The sequence below is a fragment of the Python bivittatus genome, unplaced genomic scaffold (assembly GCF_059951505.1).
Source record: "Python bivittatus isolate LINGU-HERP-01145 unplaced genomic scaffold, Pbiv_v1 ctg000350_np1212, whole genome shotgun sequence".
In the NCBI taxonomy this organism is placed as follows: domain Eukaryota; kingdom Metazoa; phylum Chordata; class Lepidosauria; order Squamata; family Pythonidae; genus Python; species Python bivittatus.
In genome coordinates this window covers 21,884,937-21,904,862 of record NW_028277074.1, presented here as the reverse complement: position 1 = coordinate 21,904,862, position 19,926 = coordinate 21,884,937, and the positions used below count along the sequence as shown (strand labels likewise).

Sequence of the window (19,926 nt, the reverse complement as noted above, 5' to 3'; positions counted from 1 at the left end):
CGCGGCCGCCTCCCTTTCCCCCCGAGCTGCATCCTCCTGCCAGAGAAAGGCAGAGTCCGCGGCGAAGAGACGCTGAAGGCGAGGCGGGCAGCGCACTGGCTGGAAGGACAGCCGGGTACCGAGGCAGGAGCTGGGCTGGTCTCCCCTCTCGGCTGGCCGCGGGAGCCTTGCGGGAGAGGAAGCGGGCGGCGAGCGGAGCCCAGACGTGGCTGGGAGGCGAGCAAGGCGCAGGGCATGTGGAAGCTGGCTGCCCTCTTGTTCCAGAGCATCTTGAATGGTGAGCCGGCGGGTCGGGCGGACTTCGGGGCCGGTGGGCGAAGGGCGGGGGGTTGCGGGGAGACTGGCGCGTTGACCGAGTCACTTCTCGTTTCTCTTGAAGCCTTGTGACCAGCGCTGGGACGAAGGAAGAAATTGCTCTGTAATACCCGAAATTAGCTTACTTAGCAAAGTGGCAGCCCTCATCCTAAAGTCTCTGTATGCATGCTTGGTGGCATGCATACATTTTGTATTTGTATGGCAAAGGTCTTCCAAATATATTGCTTAAAGTGCGATGCCACAATTATTTTTCGGTGAAGACAATGCATTTTATTAGCTTCCATGTTTCAACTGGGACTACGCTTAGCATGTCTCAGAAAGAAATGGCTGTTAGAATATAAACTATTGCAATTTTGCTTTTTAGGAGAGATGCTGAAAGAGTAAATTTCAAAGTATTGAGGAAAGCTTTGCCATAGGATAATTAAAAAATTAAAATAAATTGACAATATTCAGGTTTTAATTCTCATACTGTGCAATGCTTTAGGCATAGTATATAAACTATATGAGTATAATCATTTAGAGGGAAAGACAGAGATTTCAGATGGATGTAGCTCATGTAAGCACAGTTGATAATTTCCCACACATTTTCCAACAGATATCCATTTGTCTTACAAAACATAGGGAATCAGAGTGGACCTTGGTAAAATAATTGCTGTTAATTGAACCCCAGGGATAATTCAAATGTCAAACTATTTAAAAAGTAGTCCATATGTGACTACTTACTTCTGAACATCATACTCTGCACCAGTTACCAGGTAGCTGAGAGAAGGTTGGATTTGATATAGTGCCCCATTTCTTATGTGGGAGATCTTCCAAATGTTTCTTGTCTACATCAAAAGTGGGTGAGGGACTGATACGTGAGAGGACTGATATATCACCTTAGCCATTAAACACTTGAATATACTTTTAATAGCTATTGTTTAAATTTAGTGCCATTTTTGCAAGCATTTGCTTTTTAAAAATATAAATTATATAGGAACATTACAATAAATTAATGATAAAAAAAATCAAATACAAAGCAAAATGCACTTTTAGTGCCATATGTAGGCTAAAACAAGCAAGTTCCTGAGTATAAATTCAGATAGATAAATAGATAGATAGAAACATAAGCAGCAATAGGAAGGGTGGGGTTAAGGATATGGAAAGGTGGTGTGGAGAGAGCAAAAAAATGATGGGGATGGGAAAAAAGAGGGTTAGGGTAGATACTAACATTCTTAAAATAGGGAAAGAGAAGAAGCCATTATTGGGGCATTATTTTATTTATTTTTAAAGTTCCAGTTTATCTTTCAGCATACTGGTAGTATAATTAATCCATAAGTGTTTAAATCTCCCAAACTGTAGATAATTTTCACGCCTTTTTTCCCAGAGTATAATATTTTGTTGAATTTTTTTTTTTTTTTTGCTGCTGATAAAAGATAACTTATCATAATTGTTAAGTGTAAGCCAGTTTTTCTACAGTAGCCTACCTATACAGGTAGTCCTTGACTTATGACCATTCGTTCAGCGACCGTTCTAAATTATGACAGCACTGAAAAAACTGACTTATGACTAGTCTGTAGAGTCCTTGGGGTTCTCTGAGCTTGGTTCTTTTCTTGCAAATGTTTTATTACCCGGCTAGAGAACCCCAAGGACTCTACAGTTCAACCCTGAGCTACACATATTCACCTGTATTATGACTGGTCCTCAAAGTAACAGCCATTGCAGAACCCCCGGGGGTCATGTGATCACAATTTGGGCACTTGGCAGCCTGCCCGACTTACAATCACAGGCTTCAACTACCCCCCCGCCTAATCCCCCCCCCAAAAAAAATTCTGTCTTTTTTGTCACCCTGCACCCTGCCTTGCAGGGTGTCAAGCAGCCCCAGAACTGTGTGGCTCTGGAGCTGCTTGCCATGGCCCGGGAAGTCACAGCTGTCCCAGCCGAATACCAGCTGCAGTTGCCCTCACCACCCTGCACGCTGAGACCCCTGCTGCCCTGCGCTTCACCACCCCAGCTTGCCTTGCTGTCTTCTTGCTCCCGCTACTGACGAGACATGCCTGGCCTGGCCCTTTTCACCAAGGAGCCCCTTTGTGCAAAGCCAGCAAAAGCAAGCCCCTTTGCAAGCGGTTTCTCCAGCAAACAATTCCTACATGTGGCTCCCTGAACCAACCCCTGGCCCTTTCCCATTGGAAAGCAGCCAATCATTCGCCAGAATCGTTCGCCAGAGAAACCGCTTGCAAAGGGGCTCGTTTTTGCTAGCTTCACACAAAGGGGCAACAATAATAATAATAATATTTTCAGTGGACCATCTAGTTCGCTGCCGCAAGAAGATCACACAAAGTGACTACAAACAATGGCATGACAAGGTAGCAACAGTGGTGCATCAGAATATCTGCAAGAAATACCATTTGCCTGAAAGCAAGAACTGATGGGGCCACAAAACAGACAAAGTAATAGAAAATGAAGAGACTAAAATACTCTGGGACTTTAGAATTCCAACAGGCAAACACTGGCCACGCAACACCCCAGACTTAACAATTGTTGATAAGAAAGACAAAAAAATCTGGATAGTGGACATTGCAATACCTGGAGACAGCAGAATAGAAGAGAAAGAACTGGAGAAAAATCACATAATACAAAGACCTGCAAATAGAAATAGAACAACTGTAGTAAAAGAAAGTGAAGATAGTACCAATAGTAATAGGCCCCTTGGATGTAATCCCAAAACATCTACAGTACCACTTGAAGACCATTGACATTGACAAAATCACCATCAGTCAATTGCAAAAAGCAGCTTTACTTGGAACAGTTTATATCTGCAACAATACCTTTAACACCATCAAACAACAACATCTGCTTATCCCAGGTCCTTGGGAGGGAATTGATAGGTGGATAAAAATGCTAAATCCAGTCTAAACAACTGGCTGACTGTGCAACCACCACCACCACCAATAATAAAAATAATATACAACCAAGATATTGCAATGGAGTTTGGACTGGACAAATGTGGGACCCTTACCGTCAACAGGGGAAAAATAGTGAAAACTGAAGGAATTGAGATGCCCTATAGAAATAACATCAAGAGTCTGGATGAAGAAGATCACTACAAATACCTGGGCATCCTTCAAGCTGACAGCATCAACTACACTGAAGTCAAGAAGAAGGTTAGTAGTGAATACATCATGAGAATGAAGAAGATCTTAAAATCCAGACCCTAATAACATCAAGGCAATTAATACCTGGGCAATTCCAGTTATTAGATACACAGCTGGAATAGTGGACTGGACTCAAGCAGAACTGGAATCCCTGGATAGGAAGACCAGAAAAATAATGACAGTGAATCATGCCCTTCATCCATGCAGTGACGTTGACAGACTCTACTTATCAAGGAGCATAGGTGGGCGTGGAATGTTGCAAGTATACTAGACAGTTGAAGAAGAAAAAAGGGCATTGGAGGAATATCTGTAGGACAGTGAAGAAGATGCACTGAAGCTAGTACACCATGAAGGTTTACTGAATACTGAAGAAACCAAACTGGCCTACAAGAAAGACCAAATGGAGAATAGAAAAGAGACATGGCAAGGCAAAGTATTACATGGCCAGTACACAAAAAAACGAGCAGGCAAAGCAGATAACAACAAGCCCTGGCAATGGCTAAGAGCAGGAAAGTTGAAGAAAGAGACAGAGGGACTAATTCTGGCTGTACAAGACCAAGCCTTAAGAACAAATGCATACAAAGCCAGAATTGAAAAGACAGCAACAGACAGCAAATGCCGCCTCTGCAAAGAAGCTGAAGAAACAGTGGACCACCAGTTAGTTGCTGCAAGAAGATTACACAGAGTGACTACAAACAATGGCATGACAAGGTAGCAACAATGGTGGATTTGCCTACAAGCAAGAACTGATGGGACCACAAAACAAAGTAATAGAAAATGAAGAAGTTAAAGTGCTCTAGGACTTTAGAATTCAAACAGACAAGCACCTGCCCCATAACACCCCAGACTTAACAACTGTTGATAAGAAAGACAAAAAAGTCTGGATAGTCGACATTGCAATACCTGGGGACAGCAGAATAGAAGAGAAAGAAATGGAGAAAATCACAAGATACAAAGATCTGCAAATAGAAATAGAATGACTGTGGCAAAAGAAAGCAAAGATAGCACCAATAGTAATAGGTGCCTTGGGTGCAATCCCAAAACATCTGGAGTACCACTTGAAGACCATCGGGATTGACAAAATCACCACCAGTCAATTGCAAAAGGCAGCTTTACTTGGAACAGCTTATATCCTGTGACGATACCCTTAATACCATCGAACAACAACATTTGCTTATCTCAGGTCCTTGGGAAGGACTCAATAGGAGGATAAAAATGCTAAATCCAGTCTAAACAACTGGGTAACTGTGCAACCAACAACAATAATGATTATTATTGCTCTTTTGCACAAAGCTGGCAAAAGCAAGCCTGTTTCCAAAGAATCAGGGAGCCGCATGTAGGAAAATTTAGTCAGAGAAGCTGGGTCTGAAAAGGAGACAGCAAAGCCAGCAAGTTGCTTCTGCTTCGGCTGTGGAAGCTGGGCGCAAAAGGTGAAAGGTAGGGTGGGTAACTGGGAGAGGAGGCAGCTGGGCAAATGAATACTTCCTGGGGTGGCCTGGGGCGGCTGTGCTGGGTGGCTGCAGCTTCCTGGGGTAGCTTCGCATGGCTTTGTGCAGCTGCAGCTTCTTGTAGCCCCAGAGTCGCGTGGTTCTGGGGTTGCTTGGCACTCCACAAAGCAGATTATAGGGTGGCCAAAAGGGCAGAGATGGGAGGGGAGATAGGTGAGTGGGGGAAATTGGAGGCAGTCTCTTACCTCACTGAGAGGTACGGGGGGCGGGGGGAACCAACCCTGGAATGGCTTGGATTGGGGTGGATACTTGGCTAATGACTGATATTTGCTTAACAATGGCAAGGGGAATTGCCAGGATTGTGGTTGCTAAGCGATGTGGTCACATGACATCTTGCTTTATGAACACATCACTTAGCGATGGAAATTCAGGTCCCGATTGTGGTCATAAGTCAAGGACTATCTGTAAGTCATGTTAAAGCCACCTATTAGCTCATTAGATTTTGCTTCACCCTACCATGTATACAATGAAAGTTGAGATTAGAAACTCACTTCCATTAATTACCTTTTGTGCCAAGGTCCCTGAATGTCTCTTCTCTGTGTATCACTGAACATAAAACTAAACATAACATGGCCCCATGTTGTTATGTTTTTGAAGATCAAACAAGCTGCTTGATTCTATAAGAAGGTGTATGTATGTGTGCAAATGAATAAATCAGGTAGAAGATGGTCCTGCAAGCATCTAGCCACCAAACCAAATATAGTTTTTGAGGTCAAAAACCTGGAATTGAGCCCATAAACCTATTGGTAACTAATATAACACCCAAAGCATAGGCGTAAGTGCTTTTGTGAATAATACATGACAGTAACCAGGCCGTTGCATCTTGCACTAACTGTAGTTTCTGGGTGGTCTTCAAAGGTACCTCCTGTACAACATGTTGCAGTAGTCTAGTCAAAAAGTGATGAAGGCATGACTCACCATTGTGAGATCTGCATTATCCAGGTAGGCCTGCAACTGCACCTTACTAACAACTGGCCACAGCTTCCACCTGTTAATTGAGCAGTAGCCATGTGTCTAGGATGACTAGCAGGCCATGGACCAGATTGCTCAGGGCATTACCACCCCTGAGACAACACTGAAACTGATCGTGAATTCTGACATAGATACAAAGTGAGAAATCAGTCTCATGCGGACACTGTAGTTATTTGCACTCTCTGTTGTATGCATATTCAGTGACAAATTTAAATTTGACTGTTACATTAGTCTCATCCACATCTTTATTGTCCTACTCATACATTTTTGGAAAGGATTGTGGTGCTTAATCAAGGCCTGTTGCTGCAGTTTGTTTCTCCTAACAACTTTCCCATCCTTTTTGGTGGTACTTGTATGAAATTAAGTTTTAGCATTTTAGGAAAGCTGTGTTAGAAGATCCTTCCCATCAACACCCTCAAGAGGTATTGGAATTTGCAATTGCACTGGCTAGAAATTCTGGCAGTTGCAGTCTTCATTCATCTTGAGAGTGCCAAATTGAGGAATATTGCTTTAAAACATCAGTACTATATACTTATACATGATTTATATTTCTTATATTTTTTTCAACGTGTATGAGATTTACCATGTTGGTTTCAAATCTACTTTGATAAATATTGTAGTGAAGAGGTTCTAGAATCATATAAACAGGCAGACCCTATGGAATGAAATGAGCCTCACCATTTTCGGGCCTCACCAGTGTCTATTTTCAAGGTAAACTTGTTGGAGGGAGTGAAGAGGTACAAAATGTTGAGGTCCTTTTTCTTCTTAACTACATGGAGCCTTCATGCATACAACCCATAAAGGAGCTATGACTCTTTCTCTCTCATTAATCTACATATGCATGTACATGTTTTTTCCCTCTTTATCATTGTTGCCTTTGCTCTGCATAGATTGGGGCACATTTATCAGGCAATTAGAAAATGCCTGAACTAATTTGAATGCTAATGCAATAGATTAAATTCTTTGCTTGAAAATATAATCACTCCCTCATCTGCCCACCCATATTTTAAGTTTAATAGGCAGGTGATCAGAAATAGTATCATAAGCACCCATAACCTTTCACTATTGAACACAGAGCATTTGCTGACATCCATCCCCTTTTCCCTTGGAATTTTCACTATGCATCTGTCTTGGGGAATTCATCTGAAAAATCTCTCTCCTGCAATTACTCTGTCAGATGGGCCCTTGGCATCTTATGCAGAATGATTGGAAGAGTCCTTGTGAAAAAATGTAGTGCTGAGATGTTCAGGTTTATTAGGTCCATCCACCTGAAAATAAGCCATCTGTTAAACAAAGCCTGTCCTCGTTTTTGTTCAAAAACAAATCACAACTGTCACATGCACCTATTAAATTATATACAGGTTTTACCCTTAGGGCAAAAACCTACCTTTCCAAAATACCCCAAGTACAGGGGCTTGCATCTAAATATATTTAGGCCACATTCTTATGCTTATATCCCAGTAGAAAGCAGCATATAATCAATCTTGGCTAATTCTGAAAAAGTAAGCAGGATTGGACTTGGCTAGTAATTGGATGGAAGACCACCAGGAAGACTACCCAGACTGGTAGAATAGACTGGAAAGTTAAAAACAAAATCCTGATAGAAGGTAATCGTAAACTTCTACTGTTGCTAAGAAAACAACATGGACTTGTCCATGTAGTTGCCACGAGTCACGCTTAACTCAAGGGAACCTTAGCTTACTTAAAACATAAGAGTGCTGCTGGATCAGGCTATAGGTCCATCCAGTCCAATATTCTTTGTCATAGAGTATTCTACTGGATGCATTTAGGAAGCTCAGTTGCTTGGACTAAAATGTAATAGGTACCCATTCCAGTTTTTCCCAGTAACCAGTATTTAAGATATCCAGAAGAATTAAACTGCCATCCATAGCCATTGATATTCTGATCCCTTATGAACCAATATCTTTTAAGAATCATCCAAACCGGCTACAGTTTCAGTAGACACTGACACCTTATTCTATAGCATAACTACATTCTGCATAAAAAGCATTTCTTCCAGTATCTCTCAACATTTAGTTTCAATGGATAAACTCAAGTTTTAACGTAAGGGGAGCGGGGGAGGAAGAGCTTCTTCATATGGCCTGTGTCATGTCTATCCTTGCCCTCTGTTATTCCACGTTTATTGTGATTGCTTAGTCACTTCTAATTCTTCCTGACCTGATGGACATCATTTTGCTAGGCCTGCATGTCAGTAACTGTTCTGAGTTCTCATAAGCTCATGCTTGTTCATCGGTGATAGCATCTCAGCAGCTTGTCTTCTGTTGGCCTCTTTTTCAATCGTCTTTTATTTTTATAAACATCAAGATCTTCTCCAATTACTCTTGTTCTGGGCAGCCCTAACATTATGGTTGTTACGTTTCCTTGTGGAAGAGTACTGTGTTGGAGACTCCTAATACTTACTATTTTTTTGCACTTTTTCAGTGGAATTTGTCTTTTTTACAGCAGCTGCACCCAGAGTTGATATTTTCACTGAGCTGTCTACTCTGATTCCAAGATCCCTTTCCTAGTTCATTACTGTGAGCTAAGATCCCATTATCACTTAGTGTCAATGTGAAGCACTAATTTATACTGAACTGCATTTGCCATTTTGAACCCAGTTTCTAGATACCTTTTTGGAAGACTTCACAATCCTTTTTTGATTTGACCATCCTCAACTGTTGGATATCATCAATATGTATGTATGTATGTATGTACGTATGTATCTATGTATATTATAGGAGGAAATATTTCCAACATCAGTCCCTGGGAAACCTCTTTTGACATCTCCCCACTGTGAGAATTGCCCATTTATTCTTATTCTGTTTTCGAACCAGTTGCCAATGTATGAAGTTGAAGCAAAGATAGTTTGCAAGGAGAGAAAGGTAGGGAGAAAAATCATGGTTCAAACAGCAGGTGGGCTTGCTCAGAGTTAAAGTCCCACCCACTTCCCTCCATTGTGTAATTCTTCTTAGTCACTTTATCTAATCTTAAAATCATGTTTAATTTTAACATGCTTATTGGGCACCTAAGGAAGGGCTGAGGATTGCACAAAAAGCCTGGAACGATATGTGGTTTTCAGATCACAGGTGGATCACTCTTGATCTAATGCTACTTTTGTAACATACTGTATATTTTTGGAATAAGCGAGTATCTATTTCCTAAAATTGGGTTAATGTCTTTTCTTTTACTGAGTGATATTTTATTATCTCAACTCAAGTCTACCTCCTTGAAATCCTTTGAGAATGGCTTATGAGGCCAAATGCTTTGGGATGTAACTGCAAATAGGATGTCACAGTTAGACTATAGTTGCATTTGACTATATGCGCTTCCATGCCTAGAAGAAATATACATAGATATGAATTGCTGAGAAACAACAGTGAGAGAATGCTGCTGCTTTCATACCACATGTTCTGGCTTCCAATGCCATCTGGTTGCTGATTCTGGGAAGTCAGAAGCTAGGGTTAGATAGACATCTGGGATTTTGGGGTTTTTCTTAAGTACCAGTGTAAGATTCTTACTCCTTGAACAAAATGTGTATCAAGCAATGATTCAATATCTGTACTTTTTCCCAGCACAGTGGTGAGAAATGCTTCATTGGCTAGATTTTTTTTTTACTTATTATACAGGTGATAAAGACATAAAACATTAGCATGAAAAATAAAATTGCTAATTTGACATCATAGCCTTATTTATGAGTGAATGACCATTTTACTCCTGAACTTTAATTTTGGCAAGACAAATAGATCTAGATTCCAAAACACTGCATTTATATACAAGTTTTTATTATGTGTTCAGTGGTTCAAGCCACTGAAATGTACATAGAAAAGAATGACCTGCCTTATACTGTCCTTTTGGTACATTTCTGCTCCAGCTGTGCTGTTTATGAATACACTGATTAAAGCTGTCAAAATGGCTGCTGTATGAACTCAAATGGCTGCTCCTATTACTGCTACAACTCTGTTTACTTATAGCAGCCCTATAGATGGTGTTATTATTCCCTTGAGCAAAGGTATTTTACAAGATGATCATAGGTACTAGTGTGCTCAGAACGCCTCCCTTGACAACCGTTAGGCTTCTTGTCCCACCTGATAAATAAATAGGAAATTGATATGCTACTAAATGCCAGCACCTAACATCATTTTTATTGATGACAGCACTGTAAGATAGAAATAATTGGTGTTTTTTCTGCTTGGAAAATAATACAGATGTAAGCTGTTGCGATAGACAACATTCTGGGGACATGATGAAAATAATGGAAACCAAATTCAATATTTTCCCTTCTTCTAACTATGTGTTTTATGATTGGTCACACCCACTATGACAAGCATTCATAAAAGTCCCCAAGGTTATGCTTTCTTCCTATAGCAGATTCTTGTGAAGACTTCTGAATCAAAGTCTTACAAGATAAAAGAAATCCTCAGTTTCTGTAAGTATGTTTTTCAGTGATATGCTCAAGCCAAGGATTTTAAAAATGGTAGATTAGAGAATCTGCATTTGTTCAACGTACTTAACAAGAACAATGACCCTTACATATCATTCAAGCTAGGCAATTTTAGCAAAAGGAAACCATTTCATCCATTCCATACAGGGTTTAATCATTTGGTATCTTACCTTAACTTAGCATTGTGGTCATTTCCACTTAATCTTCTCTTCCAGTTACTGCCACAGTGATAAAATGGTTTACTGGATTCCCACAGTAAGCAGGAGTTTGGGTTAGATGACCTATGTGATCCCTGCGCACTCATGCATCTTAAGATGGTATGATAAGATCCAGGGCTGTTCTAGGTACTATGGATCTTTCCCTTCTTTTTGTTTTTAATGTGCAAAAGCAAACAAAATGGTAGAAAGTAACATCTGCAAATGTGGTGGCCATATTTCTCAAAATGACTATTTCCTAGCACAGTGAGAGAATTCTTGGTTTGCTGTGTCTGACTTACGTTATGGAATAGGTCACATACTCATGGTTTTCATGAGATGCAGCTGAATATTTCATACAAATGCTGCCAGAGAGAAACCAGGATAAATTTCCAAAAAATGGGCTGGACAGGGGAGCGGTGGTGGTGGTGGTTAAAGGGTTGACCTTTGTGAACCAAAGTACCATAAAGGTCTTCTGCTTTTGCTTGGGGGAGGGGGGAAGAGACCCAACTGCTACGTTTTCCATGGTTGCCTTCTTTTTTATAGCAGCACACTACATCACTTAAGCACAGAAAATTGCCTGACAATCTGGAACTCAGGGTGTCTGCTGCAAAGGGAGGAGACAAATGACCAGAAATCTTTTTGCACAGAAATTCTATATTGAAGGCAACATACACAGCAACAAAAACCAGACACACCTTCCCTGAAAAAGCCATTCAGCATATCCTTCTCCTATTCCTTCTTCAGATTTGCTGCCTGCATTGGATACTAGGCCTGTTAGCTTGAGATTTTAAAAATGCTTAGGCAATTGGTATAGCTGGAAGTATTTGATAGGCTGAGAGAGGGAGCCTGGGAATTTTTTCCCCTGCAGGCATAGAATGGAGCTTAGTAAATTTTTGGTAATTCAGGAATAAGGATTAGCTGGCTTGGCAAGTGAGGCCAAGCACATCAGGCTTTGGGAGTCAGAAGAAGAAAAAAAAGGTTTGAAAGCCCTAGCTCTGAATATCTGGCTTAAATAAAATATTACTAAACCCTCCAAACCACCAAAGGGATGCTTATTGATAGCCTGGTTGTGATGTGCAGATTTATCGCTGCACAATTTTTTTTTAAATATACTGTATGTACATAGGAAGACAGAAAAGCTCACGCATATCATAAAGTAGTCCATTATTCATATAACATCTGAGGTCTCACATACTGCAGTCTGTCTCAAGAATGCTGATTAGTAGGTAGGATTAAAAGACACCAAATGGATAACCTGTGGCATACATAGTTAGCCTGGAATCTAACCCAAAGTTTGCTAAGAAGAAAAAGGTAGAAATAGCATTGTAAACCAATCTTAGTAAATAAGCATGGAGCAAAAGAAAGCTGATAGAGACATACTGTAAGTCCAATGAAATACGTGATCTTCCACAGACATGTATTTGTTTAAGAAGCAGCATTCCAGTATAGATCTGAAGTAAATAGTATGCCTAAATCTACTTTCCAATGTCAACCAACCACCCCCCCCCACCCCCCCACACACAACACAACCTTCTGTTTTTCTACCTTACTCTTAGGATGATGTCGATTATGTTTTGTTAGTTTTGTTCCTGAGTTTCCATGAGCTGGCAGTGTGTGCTGGGGTGGTGGTGGTTTCCTATTACTGTACATCTTTCTTCATACCTCTCCAAGCTTTGCTGCTGCCCATGTTTCTTAATTTGAGAAAAGCTTTACAGAAGTAGTTTGAATTAATTGCTACTTTTATAATGTAGGGGTGGAGTGTTGGAGTAGAGTTGGGGAGAGCCAAGTTCAGAGCCAAGCTTAATAATGGAATCTTACTGAGTGACTTGGGTAGTTGCTGTCTCTCAGCTTAACTTGTCTCCCAGGGAGCTAAAGGTGGTTACTCACAACTCATTCCTCCATTTTCTTCCTACAACAACAATCCCTAGAGGTATATTGGGCTAAGGGAAAGTCACCAGTGAACTGCTATAACTGAGAATACTTTGATAACATTCTATCATGCAGCCAAACAGAGTGTTCCAGTTAGCTTATAAGTAGATGCAGAGAGCAGTTTAGTTTCCTACAGGAAGACTTTTCCATAGAAGAGAAGAACAACTGCTGAGCTGGCAGAAGTGGTTCTTAAAAAAGGGGACTTGCGAAAAGGAGGAGGCACTTTTAGGAGGAGGGAGGGAGGAGTAATGGCTGGCAAACCATGATGGATTTTAGTCAGCTTGGCTATTGAAGCTTGTTGGTTTTAGAGAAAAGTGATGATGGCTGAAGATCCTGAGATAGACTTGCTGAAAGTCTGGTATTTTTCCTGGGAGATCTGGGCCAAGACAACAGAAGCAGAGGAGGGGCTGCTGAGAAGGACAAATCTACCCAGTGGAGATAGTCTCTGTGGAGAAAACTGAAGTTGGAAGAAACCAAATTTGACCACTCAGAAAGTGAGCCAATGCCAGTTAGGGAGAGACAGACTGACAGCCAATATAATTAGCTCCTTTCTTATTTTTAAGTAGAAAATAGGAATAGAACATAGAAATAGCATTGTTTAGATTTAGCTAACACACTAGCCTATGCACATAGCAAGGTAAACTTGGCCAGAAGCTAGACTCTTCACATATCTAGTAAAGAATGCTTTATTTTAAAATGTTTTACCTGTTGAAAATAGCTCAAACCTCTGATTCCTTACTCATGTCTTTTTCTCTGCTGTCAGATAAGTAGAGACAGTAGAGAAGACACTTTTGGCTTGTCTAGTAGTAAGCATCTTGCAAAGGAATGCCAGCTAAAAGTGAAAGTAGAGGCTATTTTGTTTTGGGCTGTTTGCCATGTCACTTAAAGGAAAAGGCAAAATTGCACGTGGCATCTGATGTGTTGTGTCCTGTATCAAATCCTTGTGAACCCAGAGGGACCCATGACAGTTCACTTGAACCAGTGTTTCCCTGGTCTTATCCCAGCACCATAACTACTACACCATGCCCTGTTACTGTTGGGGAAAATTGGTTACGATTCCACCTGGTGATTGTAAGCATTCACTTTTGTTATGAAAAAAATCCCTAAATTCATATGGCTCTCCATAATGAAATTTAAAAAAAAGCCTTGATCAAATATTTATTTAATAGTTTGGCAATAATCCTTTTGTTCATTATGTGGCAGGAATGGGCAATCTTTCTGTGGCTAGATAAAGTACTTTGCGGTCTCTGGAGGTTGAAGGGGACATGATCATGAAGCAGTGATATCACTGAAGAAGGTGGGTTGGTGGTAATTAAATTAAAAGTGCACTAAGCACGCCAGATACATAAGAGCCTTATTAAAGTTGTGATTTCTTTTTTTTCGCAGAAAATTGCACCATCAAATTACAGTGATTTGCTGCCAAATATCAGTAGCTCCATCTTGGGTGCTCTGAGGAGATGCATGTAGCCAAAAAGAGGCTTTGCACCACATATGGATTGCCCACTCCAGGTGCAGAGGAAAAAGGAATGAAAAAGCTGTTCGCTGTATCTAACTCCCTTCCATTCACAGAAAAAAACGTTAGGATCCAAACTGCTATATTTACACTTTGATATCAAGATAAATCCCCTGTGAATGACGTGACAGCATAAGATTTGCATGTATATGGATTTTTAAACAAACCAAGAAAAATAACAAGTATCGCTACAGAAGTACAACAAATAAAACGTGTTTCATTTTATACAAATACTAGTGAACTATGTGATCTAAATGAACAAGTAATAGTATAAAGTGTTCATATAATATGAATATTAAAAGAAAAAAATAGATATTTGTATCATAGGTAAAAAAATGGAGACGTCTTGAAGCAGTTGCTTAAATTTTAAATTTCCTCCACATTGCATAAAATATTTAAAGTAATTCAAATATTTATAAATAGCACACATCAGTGGTGCATCAAGCATAGGCAGCCATGAGATGGGGAGAGTGACTGAATGTGCATTGTGATGTCATGACACAAACCCTGTGAATTATGTACTTGGGATGCAAGTACAAAAGGCTGGAGTTTGCACTATAAAATTGTGATGCACACTTCTTCATTTTCTCATAACTGCAATTTGTAGCAGGGACCTGTGCCATCAGGATGGATTTACATTTCCAAAGCTTAAGTCCTAGTTCTAAATGTATTTGAAATGGGCAGCATTATAAACCTAAATAAATAAATAAATGGCTAGTTCTGCTGCCAAACTCAGTGATCATATTCCCTATTAAATGAAGTTGTAAAGAGGTTCCTGTAAGGGAGGGCATGTGCGAGGAATGGAATGGAGGTTCAAGGTTATCAGGAGGGAGAGGATGCATTCCAGAGCAAGTGCTTTCTCAGTCCACAGCCAGAATGTGGGAAGACAAAGAGGATGAGGCTGGCCCCTCCCTACAGTCTCGCGGGTTATAGCCACTAGTTGCGTTAGCATAGGTTTAGTCTGGCGAGATTCTGTCTATTAGGTGCAAGCTAATAAAGGAACTTTACTGGACTGGATTGCTTTGCTGCTGTTCTTGGGCTGGGCCTGACATCAATCTCGCCAGACTAAACCTATGCTAAAGCAACTAGTGGATATACCCTGTGGGACTCTAGGGAGGGGCCAGCCTCATCCTTTTACTCTTCCCATGGTCCTGTTGCGGGCTGAGAAAGTGCTTGCTCTGGAATGCATCCTCTCCCTCCTGATAACCTTGAACCTCCATTCCAGTATCCTCCTCGCACATGCCTTCCGTTACAGTTCCCCATACATACCTGATTAGGGTATATAGTGTATGATCTCTCTCTCCATGGAAAAGCTGGCCCTGTGATAACCATCTCCCCACCTTGAATAACTGGAAAGATCATCTGAACCCTTCTAAAGTTACAAACTATTGGGAAGAAGTGCTAAAGAAAACTAGGGTAATACATTTGTTCCCTAAATACATTTCACTGACTTTTCTAAGACTTTTGGCACATTTATTCTGAAAAAGTGTGTAGTACCATAAAAAAACCTATTCACACTGAAATCTGAGAGATGCTTTTTAATGAGTAAACATCACTAAGCATAATGGGATTTACTTTTAGGTAAGTATATGTAGGATTGCACTGGATGGCAAGAATTAGAATTATAGCCTTCCTTTTATAACAAATGGTAGCTTTTTGGTATTAAACTGAACTTTATTTGACCTAAAAAGTGACTCAGAATAGGAACTTACCATGCTCTGTTTATTAGTCATGTTTATTCTATTTGATGGGATGCAGGTAAAAGTGATTGGATGGGAAAACTTTATAGGGTTAGGGCTGGCTCAAAACATTTTGCATCTAAATCAGATCAGCAAATGGCACCCAACCAAGATAAATGCATAGCATCTCTGGCCTGCCAAGATATTTTGCCATATGAGGCTGAAAATTCCATAAAGCATCGATTCCCCCTTCCTTGTAGTAAAAATAAATGCATACTAATAAATGTAGCAACTGTCTTTTCATAACACCCCACATCAATCAGCTGAAGTGTCTTCCTCCTGTTGCTCAGCCCTGCAACAGGCAGGCTTGAAGTGGTGTTTTGGATTGGCTGTGGCACTGAAGGAATAGCACCCGAAATGTTTCTGGGTTTTGGCTGAAACAAAACCTGGGAGAATCCCAGAGTGATTTTACAGGCAGATCAAGATAAGGCTGGATAAACCTCTTCCACATGGCCTGTGTGTCAGTGCCCCCCTGCCACTCCCCCACTGCAATCTTCTCAGCATTCCCACTTCCCTCCTTTGCCTGCCATCCCTTAGTTGCTCCCCTCCAGTAGGGCATACCCTACTGGCTCACCTGGCTCTTGATCCTCTCAGCCACTTCCCTTGCTTCCCTCTCCCTTCCCTCAGCTACCCCACTGTCAGTGTCCATACAAGTGAACAATATCCTTCATTCTTGTTTTTCCCTACTGTCCCCCTCCCTTACCCAAAACAATTCTGCTTCACTCCAAATCTGCAACAAAATAGCCCCACTTTGTTCCATATATGGACCTAAACATTTGAAACATAAATATTTTGGTTTGGATATGAACCACCCCAAATCAGCTGTTTCACAAACAGAATGGTTTGTCCATAGAACATTTTGCACATTCCTTATTTTAAATGCGTATTTAAAAGAAACCTTTTAAAGAAAAGTAAGGCGACAGTCAAGGCCTCAGAATTGAAAGCACTGACTCCATTAATTCAGTGCAACTTCTACATGCAGAAAACTATCTTCTAGACAGCTGCCTAAGAAACTGGATGATTCAGCTTAGCTTTGTTCCACAAGAACAGTCTAAGAGTAGGTGTAAATCAAATGGTGTTGGCATCACTCATGTTGCTTTTAAGCATTTTAACAAAATTGTTATCAATTTAAATGTGAGGCTACCAGCAATATGTCCATCTGTTACATGTAAACCATCTTTAGTCAATCAGTGCTTCAAAAGTAATATATCAGTCTCATGCAATACTTGAGGGTCTTTGGACTGAGACGCAGGATTGAAATAAATACCATTGTACATTCCACTGTTTTGAACCTATATTTACTCCCTCAGTAAGGATTCCCCTTCCAAACTCTCTGTTCTCCAGCCACAAACACATGGAAATGACCTTCCAGGCCCCTCAAACCTGCCTCCTCAATTACTTTCTGCAGCCCTCTAAGTTTTAACTTGACCACCTTTCTTTCTTTTTATCCAGTGCCTTGTTGTCCTCACCCAGACATATTTATCCCTGTCTCTTTGTCCTCATGCTACTTCAATACTGGGTTCTGTAGAGGAATTTAGCTCTGGCCTTGAGAAGGAATGGGAGAGGTGAAATGGTTACTCAGCCCTGGGAAAACAGAAAGCATGAGAAAGAGACTCAGAATAGCCCTGCTTTGACCTTGTTGTCCTTAAAAAGGGGTAGTGAAGGTTTTGGACAGGCTTTCAAGATTCTGTTAATACACCCTACAACAGTAAAGTAACATTCCTGGAATCCCTGCAGTGCCTGTTTCTTGATCTGGCCTACTTCAAATGGCTGACAGGTTCCTCTGAGTACTCCACTACAATTCTTAAATTTCACCTCTTTCGGACTGTCAGTGAGATCAGTTCCCCTCCCTCCCTCCCTCCCTCCCTATTGTAGTTCCAGTTCAAAATCTACCATCTTTACTTCCTAAAACTGGAGCTGGGCTTGGAGATATTACATGGAATAAAGATGCCAAGCTGATGGAAACCACATCTTCATTTTGAAGTGCACTTTCCTCATTTCACTCTTTAAGAAAACTGTTTATTTTTTTAAAATTATAAAATACATTTTAAAAAATTAGCAGGGCACTTTGGAGGTGTGGGGATGTAGGACAGTGTATACTTTAAAAATGATTTGGGACTCAAATGAGTATGAGTGCAGCACGTCTTTGTTATTCATTAAAGCAGGCAGATATTTTTTCAGACTTCTATGCAAACCTGAAAAGAAATGCAACTCTTGTAATGACCCAAATAATTAAAATATATGTGTCTTTAATGAAATTCATCTGAGGGGAATGAGAGTTGGTGTGACATGCAAAGGGCTTCCTATGAATAATTTTGGAAGTGGATAAAGTAAGGACAGATGTTCTGGGTAACTATATCTTCAGCAATTTATTAACTACATCATACTTTTTGTCTCTGCATTGAAAATCTACCTGCATTATATTTTTCTTTAAATGGAGAATTTTAAATTTTTGTTTACTGTTAACCATTTGACATAACAGCCACATCTCAGAAATTATATTTATTTACAGGATATATATTCTGTCGCTTTACTTACTATATAAGGTTGATGGTGTAAGTTAAGCTTCTGTTTTTTGATCTGTAAAAAGGGGAAAGCCAGGTAAAAGAAAATAATTAATACTTCTGATAAAGGATCTTGTGTAATCTAGGCTCTTTGTTTTTGAGAATATTTTGCAGTTTACCTACGGTATTTATTGTTAACTATTCAGAACATTTTGCTACTAATTAGCTTTAAAATATTATAAATAAATAAATAAAAATATGTTTACCACTAAAGAACTTGGTCTTACCCATCTATGCTATTCTGGGATGTATTATAGAATACAATTCTTAACTCTCAGGCATGTATACAGTTTTGTTATATATTTATATATCTTGAACATTTGATTCATAATCTGGTTTATTTTTAAGAATTATCTCTTCTTACCAAGAAGATCTTATGACTCCAAAATAAAGCCAAAGTTGAATATCTGAAAAATATATGAAAGTCAAAGTCAGGTTTTTGTAGATCTCTTATTATTGTCATAAAGAGTATTCAAAGGAAAATATCTAAACATGAGTCAATTATATAATAGTCTGTGATAGAGCTAAATATTTTGTTTAGATTTTTTAAAAATATTTCTATTCTGCTGTAATCAAATGTTTCTCTTATTTGATACATTTATTTGCCAATGGGGGTCTTCTTTAAAATTGTATACCACATTAGCTAAAACAGGGATTTTAGAGGTAAATAAATAAGCTCCTACTGAAAGCTGCTTTTGACTGCAGAGAGAATACTCTTTCTACATGCTTTGGGCAGCTTGAAATTACAGATTCCTATAAACAAAAGCCAATAAGTCACCAGATATAAATATACAATAAGGACCTACAGAAGATCTAAAAGGAATTACATTATAGTTGATAAACAGACTTGTTTTAACACACTAAAGTAATAGCACACTTTTTTTCCTGATCAATTGAAATTCATCAAATACAAAAATTGTAGGTAAGAAGCTAAGTTTACTATTAGTTATTTTGAGTTTACAGGTCTGCATATGAAATCAACGCCTGAGAATTTGCTCCAAAGGTTTGGATTGGAATGTTGCATTAATCTACTCTTCAAGTGTCAGCTCTAGAATTCATTTTGGGAGTAATTCCAATCTGTAGATAGTACTACAAAAGCCTAGGCATGCTGTTTTTCTTTAATATTTTAAGGAACCACACTGGAGGCCTTTAAAAAAGGCTTTTAATATCCTCCGGCATTCAGTTTTCATTTTAATAGGCCAGTCTGGATGTTGTCATGGTAGCCATCTTGAAAACCAAGCGGAGAGTGGTGCTGTGTAAGTGTGTGTGTCACTGTGGACACGTATGTGGGTATTTCTATTCTTTTTACCTTTGTAGAATTCCATTCATGTAGAATCCATTGGGGAAATATACACAAAAAACTGGAGCAGGCATTTTTCTAATGAGCAGGCCTAAAAGTACCGTGTTGTCCAGAAAGTGGCTTTTAATCACCTCTTCCTTCCTTGCATATTAATAGAAAAGACAATCAAAACTGTACTGAAACCTTTGCAACTAGTCATTAGCAACAAACTATGTTATTTTTATTGTACAAAACATATTGATTTCAGTGTGAGAAACATAGCTTGATTTGGTAAATTTATCTGTGCAACGCATGATGGCCTTCCACAGTTGTCA

At 39.7% G+C, this 19,926-nt stretch overlaps 1 long non-coding RNA gene across 1 annotated transcript; it reads right to left on the bottom strand.

The window, feature by feature from the left end:
- Positions 1-271: 271 nt before the first annotated feature.
- Positions 272-18,723, bottom strand: LOC148215140 (uncharacterized). Its single transcript, XR_015796733.1, has 3 exons — positions 18,677-18,723; positions 18,287-18,328; positions 272-393 (listed from the first exon to the last, which is right to left on the bottom strand). It is a non-coding gene; the product is annotated as an uncharacterized LOC148215140 (long non-coding RNA).
- Between the last annotated feature and the right edge of the window lie 1,203 nt (positions 18,724-19,926).